Source organism: Solanum pennellii, chromosome 5 (assembly GCF_001406875.1).
Source record: "Solanum pennellii chromosome 5, SPENNV200".
Taxonomy (NCBI): Eukaryota; Viridiplantae; Streptophyta; class Magnoliopsida; order Solanales; family Solanaceae; genus Solanum; species Solanum pennellii.
Genome location: NC_028641.1, coordinates 22,168,189 through 22,176,738, shown reverse-complemented (window position 1 = coordinate 22,176,738; position 8,550 = coordinate 22,168,189).

The following is an 8,550-nucleotide window of genomic DNA, read 5'->3' as shown; positions in this document are numbered from 1 at the left end:
CATATAAGGACCTCATTAAATCATAAAAGACTTATATAAGCATATAACCACCTATGAGGCACATAGGTGACTAGTCGTCAAACGTCTTGGTCATTCCTTGACGTTTGTCTTCCAATGAACCTAAACTCTTAGACACTGCCTCAATACCACATTATAGACCAATTTAGGACTTTATACCCTTATGAAAACCATGTTAGGCTCTAGGTTCACCTATGTCATTTTGAGGTATTACAATAAGCACCGCCACCATAAGTGGGCCATAACAAACATCACAATTGAAACATCTCTACTACACAATTTAGTAAAGGTTATGTAACGACCCACAGATACACCGTAGAATATTATTGAGTTGCAACACAAAATACTTGACCTCTCGGAGGTCTTGTTCAAGCCCTTAGACATCATTCATTGCATATATACGAAAAGTAGTTGGGAATTAAAAAATTTTTGTCAAAACATAATGCGAAATAATTTTATAAAACTTCTAACATAATGAAATACATAAAAGACAATAATGTGGTAGTGTCCTAGGATGTTATGTGGATTCACTAATCTTCTCTTCTTGGAAACCTTGGAAACTCTACCATTGCAAACAACTCAATCGTCTCAAGACCCTAAATGGAAAACATGTAGGCAATATGCGTTAGTATGATATGAAATAAGTATGGAAACTATCATACCAAACCTAAGATATCTCGAAGGTTTAGTCAATAATAGACATAATCATAAGAGATAAAAGAATAAGCATAACATGAATATGACAAGCATATTAAAGCATCCAAAAACATATCAGAGTTCATTTTTAACTGTTTGTCTTTCTTATTATTATGAACTATCTCACATGCCACCTCCAAATATCCTTGTGCAAGGCTAAGGTAGCACCCCATACTACAACCAAAGCCAAGTATCGCTCTTTAATCATACTTGATCATAGTTCACTTCCGTAATTAAGATGTAAGGTTCATGGTAACATATGAGCACTATTCCCCTAGGCCACCTCAAAACGCACTTGTGCAATGCATGTGAAGTGTTCCATAATGCCTCACACACTAAGAATATCTTGAAATAACCAGATATTATTCATGTCGTCTTATGAATATCTAGTAAACCTATGTTATTATTACTAAAGACTACTATACCTTTATGATTTCAACAAAACATGCTTTTGAAATGTACATAAGGTGGCCCATACTATCTTACATACAAAGCCTATCTTGAAGTTATCCTTAACATGCCCACCTTTCTAAGCCTTATAGTTACTTAACTTCATTTAATAAGATCCTCTCATCTGTAGTTTACTTTACTAGGAAAGGTAACTCTAGTCTAATCATATCTTCAACATCTTCATCTTTAATGACCAGGTTATACCTTGTGCAATGCACTTATTATGCCCCATAACACCATTCATGCACGGTACTATTTTTGTAACCTTTATCTATTACTTCTTCATATGGAACCTAGCCCGTATCTTTATTTGAACACTATGAGATACATCTTTAAGTATGTCTAAGTCCCTTAATCATATGGACTGTACGAGATACTTTTTAGGTATATCTTGATCCCTTAGTCATGAACACTACGAGATACCCCTTGGGCATGTGTAAGTTCATTCACTCATTATGAACACTACAAGATACCCCTTGGGCATGTCTAAGTTCATCTTTTTCATTGAACACTACGAGATACTTCTCAAGAACGTCTAAGTTCATAGGATATGGAGATCTCTACTAGGATACGTTGATTCTACTAAATAAAGGACTCCCGCCTCATTAGACCTATTTAAATAGTCGTCACAACTACTAGGTGTTGTCCTTTCTACTTGGAGTGTGAACCCTTGCTATACTATCAGTCTCACAATGCATATTAACCTGGAGTCAAGCATATACTCCAAGGTATTCTATTAAAACCTTGATCAAAACTTTTCTCACATAGAGGGATGTCCTTGATAATCTCTCCACACTCAAGTGAATCTATCATTTTTATTCAATCATCCTAAAGATACAACCAATACAACCAACCTAATGTTCATTATTCATCAGTTTATTCTAACTTTATTCATAGGTAGATTACAGGATCTTCTAGCCTTAGATTTCTTCTAACATTCTTCATTACTAAGTGAATATAGCCATAATTCATCCTTAAGGTTCAATTCAATCAAGACCAATACTAATCAATAAAGTCTAATTAAATTCATACCTAGGTGATTTAACCATGTTTGAGCCATGTCCTTGATTTGATAGGCAGCAAGCTCAGCCTTTTCAATAGTACTCACCCCCAAATCAAACAAGATCTTATAAACCTCATCAAGTAAATATTGGGGGTCTTCATCAACTTTTGATCCAAGGAAAATGGGAGGATTCATCCTAGTAAAATCTCTTAGATGGCTAGCCATAGTACTAGCGTGTTGGTTTAATTGAGGAACAACCTCCATGTTAGCTTGTATCGTAATGGCTTGAGCTTGAGCGGTGATGGCTTAGGATATTTCGAACAGGGATGCCCTCACCTCACCATCCGTCATGGCCGAAGGATTGACCAGAACTTGATCATTCGCAACAGCTTGCACTTGAAAAGGAACTCGATTGCCTTGGGGAGTAGCTCCTGCATCGCCATCTCTTCTCCTACTCTTCTCCTGGATATCCTTGTGTTCATACCCTATAACCACAAGAAAAAGATTATCTTCTAAAAGGAACATAATGTCAAAACTTTAGACGCACTACATAGGATTATCAAGAGAAGAGAATTTCCTACTCATCATATAGCCTCTTATTGATAATTGTGGCACAATTCACAACCATGAAAAACACACTATATAATGTTGTTTAGTGAGGCATTGATCCTAAGGATATTCAACCTCATGCTCTGATACCAAGTTTGTCACATTCGGAGAGCACCCCCTACATGCGACCGGCGTCGTCGTCCTCTCAGAGGATTCAGACAAGCCCTTAGCACTCGTCCTAACATGTCATCAGTTAAAAATATGGAAAAAATAAAAACTTTTGCATACTATGTAAAGTGTACTTAGACTTCATGCTAAACATATATTGAGGTATACATAAACCTCTCACATAAAAGCTTACTTAGGCTTCTCTTATAACAGCATGATAACATACATACGATATTCTAAAACTTGTCTTACATAAAAATAATCTAAAGAGTATGAGTTTGACTTAGCCAATAAAATGTCAATACGCCATATAAGCCTTACTACAATGAAATCCAAAGAACATAAAACAGAATAAAGAGTATTCCTAAAGATACTAAAGTCTTCATAAGCTAGAATAATGGAAAGATAGTATCCCCGATCATGAGAACTACCAACACTAGGAGAAAGAGTTCCAAGCTTCTTCAATCAAACTTCTTAATCTTCAATGGCCGGACCCTACATTTGTAGTAATATAAAATAAAGGGTTAGTACGCCACATGTACTAAGTATGGGTATGTGCACACACACGTTTAAGGACATGCATGAAAAAGGACCATTTCTTTAGATAATATGCTAAGTCATTTGAAAGCCTTTAATGCACATACAATAGAGTATATACAAGATCAAGATCACAACAACATAAAGCATGATCATAACAAAGACATCATCGTAAATTCATATCAACATTTTATGTTCATTAGATCATATAACATAACATACAAGACACTTACCAACAATCTCATCCCAAGCTTACAAGTTTAATGATCATGTGAAGCCCCATAACCCCACATAATCAAGTAAACAAGAGAGGAGACCATAAGAAATGCCTTGATTCATACATCTTATAACACAATTAGTCATCCCCACATATAGTAATATAGACAAAAACATGTTCATAAACATAACAAACGTTACAAAAGAGAAAAATTATATATCATAAGCATTATACATTTCATGTTATCATGTTACATTAGAACAATCTCCTAGAACTTCCCTTACAGTCAACTTGTGCAATGTGTAGGTAGAGTCTCATACCCCTACCTATACTACGTAGACTCCTCAAGTCACCCTAGTCAATGTCCATTTACTTATCGTTCATTTTACTTGAGGGAAAATTGTCTTAACTGACATTAGACCATGTGATCTAAACATGATTCGGTGTCATGAAACCCCACACCGAAAGTAGGTGGTTTACTGGCTAAAGTAGACCAAAACATGAACATAGCATTCTAGGTGGATCCACTAGCTAGTATTCCTATGGTGGAACATAGTTCAAGAACTAGGAGATATATTAGAGACCCATAGTTCCACACTACGTGGCAGCTTCTATCTCATGAGAGTCATTGTGAACCTACCTTCCAACTAAGGAAGGGATACCTCTCATATCTAGTTCATCGGTGCTAAGCTAAAGTCCATTTTTGAATAACCTTTAAGTTATCATTTATTCATAAATATTATCATAATTCATAGGATCTTAACTCCTTATATAAAAATGATCATAAGCTCTTTAGGATTAGGATGAGAATTTCCTTCCATCACAACCCTTCATTTGGGAGATTAACATATAATAATCATAGTGTGCAAGGCATACAAGATAAACATCATTAACTTGCATTATCATATCCTTACCATGATCCCACATTTAACATATTTATATCCCAAAATATATGCATAGAAACATCATACATACTTCAATTTCAAAGCAACATCATTTATAAATTAACATAAACATAATAGCATACTCATGACTTTAGAAGACTTACTTATTGCTTCCAAGAACCTTCATCAAGAACTTACGTTCAATTTAAAACAATCATCCAACAACATAGTGAAATACTCAATAACATAATCAATACCAACCCTTCAAGTCATATACAAGACCAATTCGTAGTTAAGGATAAGGGAAAGGGTTACTAAAGAGTTCATTCAAGCTATAGTTCCAATCCCAATGGTACATGTTATCAAGTGAAAGATATAACCCAATCAAAACCATTATTTAGAGAAGGAACATGCTCACACGAAAATCAGACATTAAAAACAAATTACCCAACAATACATACTTAATTAACCAAAGAAAATCATTATTTTTCATCATTAGTCATAAATCTTGAGTTGGCAAGAAAACCCATTTTCTAGAGTAAGAACCCTAGGAGTTGAATTATTGAAAATCATCATTGAAAGGACCTCTTGGGGAAATGAATCCTAAGAATGTATAACCCATACCTTATTGACGAAAATTCCATGAATTTCGAATGAAAATATTGAAGTCTTCGTCTTCTTCCTTAACTTTTCTTGTTCTTCAATGGAGTTTGAAAAGAGATAGTTCTTGAGAGAGATGAGAGGGATTTTTTTAATCTGATTTGAAGTGTGTGAAAGTGGTGTAAAACTGAACTAAAATCATTATAAACTCGTTCCCTAAAGTACCCAAAAGACCTCTCACTTAAATGGGTCATTTTGTGAAGTTAAATTAACTTAAAAACGATGCGGACGAATCCCGAAAGTTTCTGCGTGTCGCAAGGTCAATTTCACATTTATTTTTAAAAATACGAGTTGAAACAGAGAGCCTCGTGGAGGATCCGCTTCGCGAGACACCTTTTGGGCCTCCACGTGTTGGCTGCATGCAGGCTGCTTTGGCAACCTGCTCGCCCATGTTCGAGTCCTCCTCAAGGACCCTCAGGCGGTCCTTGGGGAGTCGTTACCGGACGTTTGTCCCCTTTGTACTACATACTACCTATTTAAAGTATTTTTACAAGATTTTTACTTCATTTGACACTGCCAAACCTTCATCAAACATAGGGACGTCTACTAGTTAAAATTAGCTAGTTTCCAGACGTCAGGGTCTTTCTTTGTTGTTTTGGCTCTAAGAATTTCTAATTGAGTTCATTACATTAATGTAGGTCTGGAAACATCATTTTCATCATTTTTTAATAGACTAAGCTCTAGTATAGGTCATGGAACTTCCAGAGTGTTACACAAGCTCCCACGCCTAAGTCTCCATCGATGCCCTCCACCTACGGGGCGTCGACCAGCCTATAGGGTGTCGATTGCCCTCCGTAGATGGGACTGCCTTAGGTAATTTTGGAAATCAAGATGGGTCCTTCCTCAAGGACCCTTGGTTTGTCCTTGAGGACTTTTTCCTGGACGTTTCCAACCCGAATATGTTTGTATATGAGTTTAGGACCTCTCATATCAATTCCATCCAAAACGAACACGTAAAACTCGACGAAACATACTAAGACACACAAGGTCATTTCAAAGAAAAACTTTCGAACATCGTGGACGTTCTTGGACATTTGACCTCCAAACTTTATGAAACTTTAACCACTAACTCCTAACATCATTTTAACTCATTTTAGGACTTCAAAACATCAAGACACAAACGTTAGGATCTAGTTTCACCTATGTCATTTTAGAGGTGTTACAACAACTCCTGGCTTGACTCTACCAGATGGTTCAAACGGTTATGTGGTTTATTATAATGCATCCAGGGTCATCCTAGGGTGTGTGTTATTGCAACAAGGTAAGTTCATATCTTATTCTTCTAGGCAGCTTAAGGTCCACAAGAAGAAATATCTGACTCATGACATCAAGCATGCAGCGTTAGTGTTTGCCCTAAATATTTGGAGACACTACTTGTATGTTGTTCACATGGATGTGTTCACACCCTAAAATAGTTGGATCTTTGTTAGAGGATATGGCTTGAATTTCACAAAAATTAGTACATGAATGTGCTCTACCATCTAGGTAAGGCCAATGTAGGGGTTGACGCCCTCAACAGACTATCCATGGGTAGTGTGACACATGTTGAGAAAGAGAAGAAAAAATTAGCCAAAGCTGTTCACCGGCTTGCTCGCTTAGCAGTTTTTCTTGTGGACATGCCAGTTGGTAATGTGATCGTTTAAAATAGGTAGGAATCTTCATTGGAAGTGGAGGTTAAGGAAAAACAAGATAGATATCCTATATTACTTTAGTTGGAAGATGAAATTCATCAGCAAAGAGTTTAAGTTTTCTCCCAAGGGGAGATGGTGTGTTTCGTTTCCGTTCGCTCTATGTTCCTAATGTTGGTGTTTGAGGAAGCAGATCCTTACAAAATCTCACATTTCCAGGTATTCTATTCATCTGGTGCCACTAAGATGTATCGTGATCTATGGAAAGTCTTTCAGATGAACGACATGAAGAGAGATATCACAAATTTTGTGTCTAAGTGTACAAGTTGTCAACAGACTAAAGTAGAACATCAAAAAACAGAAGTTGTGACTCAAGAGATTAACATTCCTAAGTGGAAGTCGAAAGTGATAAACATGGATTTCACTACGGGTTTACCTCGTACTCGCAGACAACATGACTCTATTTGTGTGATGGTGGACAGAGTCACTAAGTCAGCTCACTTCTTGGTTGTCAAGACTACAGATTCAACGAAGGATTATGCTAGACTCTACATAAGCAAGATAGTCAGATTGCATGGTTCCTTTATCTATCATCTCAGATAGAGGTCCTTAGTTTACATCTCATTTCTGGAAATTATTTCAAAAAGATCTTGGTACTCAGGTAATCTCAATACAACATTTCATCCGTAGATGGATGGTCACTTAGGGCGTATCATTAAAACCTTAGAGGATATTTCAAGACATGGTCGATTTCTAAGGTAATTTAGATGATCATATACCTCTTATAGAGTTTGCATATATTAATCGCTTCCACTCCAGTATTCAGATGTCCCCATATGATGCACTATATGGGCGTAGATGTAAGTCTTAGATTGGTTAGTCTGAAGTAGGTGAAGCAAACTTGATTGGGCTAGATCTATGGAGAAAGTTCAATTCGTTAGAGATAGACTAAAGATAGCTCAGAGTCGTTAGAATTCATATGCAAATGTAAGGAGAATGGACTTAGAGTTTGAAATTGATGATTCGGTTTTCTTGAAAGTGTCACTCATGAAAAGGGTGGGTGATGAGATTTGGAAAGAAAGAGAAGTTCAGTCCCTGGTAAGAAGAAGAAGATGAACCTGAAACGTCATTTTTGTTCGTAGGAGAAAGGGAGAGAGAAAAGAGTAATTTGAACAGTTTGTTGTGGGGGAGGGTAGGTTATTTTTGTATTTTATTAATGTTTTAGAAGTCCTAAAAATACATTTTACCCCCTACTTAATTCAATCCCTAATTACTAGTCAGTAGAAGTTTTGACCTTGGTTAGTTAGAGTTGTCACCTTTTTTAATTTCAAGACTTGATGCATTCCTCCTACTCATTTTTCATGTGAGAACCCCTATTTTCATTGTTCCTCCCAAATCGCTGCAACATTTTAGGTAGGAACTTTTCCTGTTATCGTCCGAAGTAGCAGAGCCACCAAGGGTGGAAATAAGAAGGGAGCCACATTCGTGATCGATTGTGCAAAGCTCGTTGAGGATAACATCATGAAAATCACCTCCTAGGAGAAGATTCTGCAGGAGCGCATCTAGGTTGAAGGAAAGGCTGAAGCTCTTGGTGACCCCGTGATTGTCACTCGTTACCAAATCAAAATCATTGTCATCTCCAAGAGGTATTTGAAATACTTGAGTTAGAATTATCTTAAGAAGAATAGTGTATGTGATTGACTTCGAGTAAATTTCCTCAAATAAGGACCCCGTAGTGTT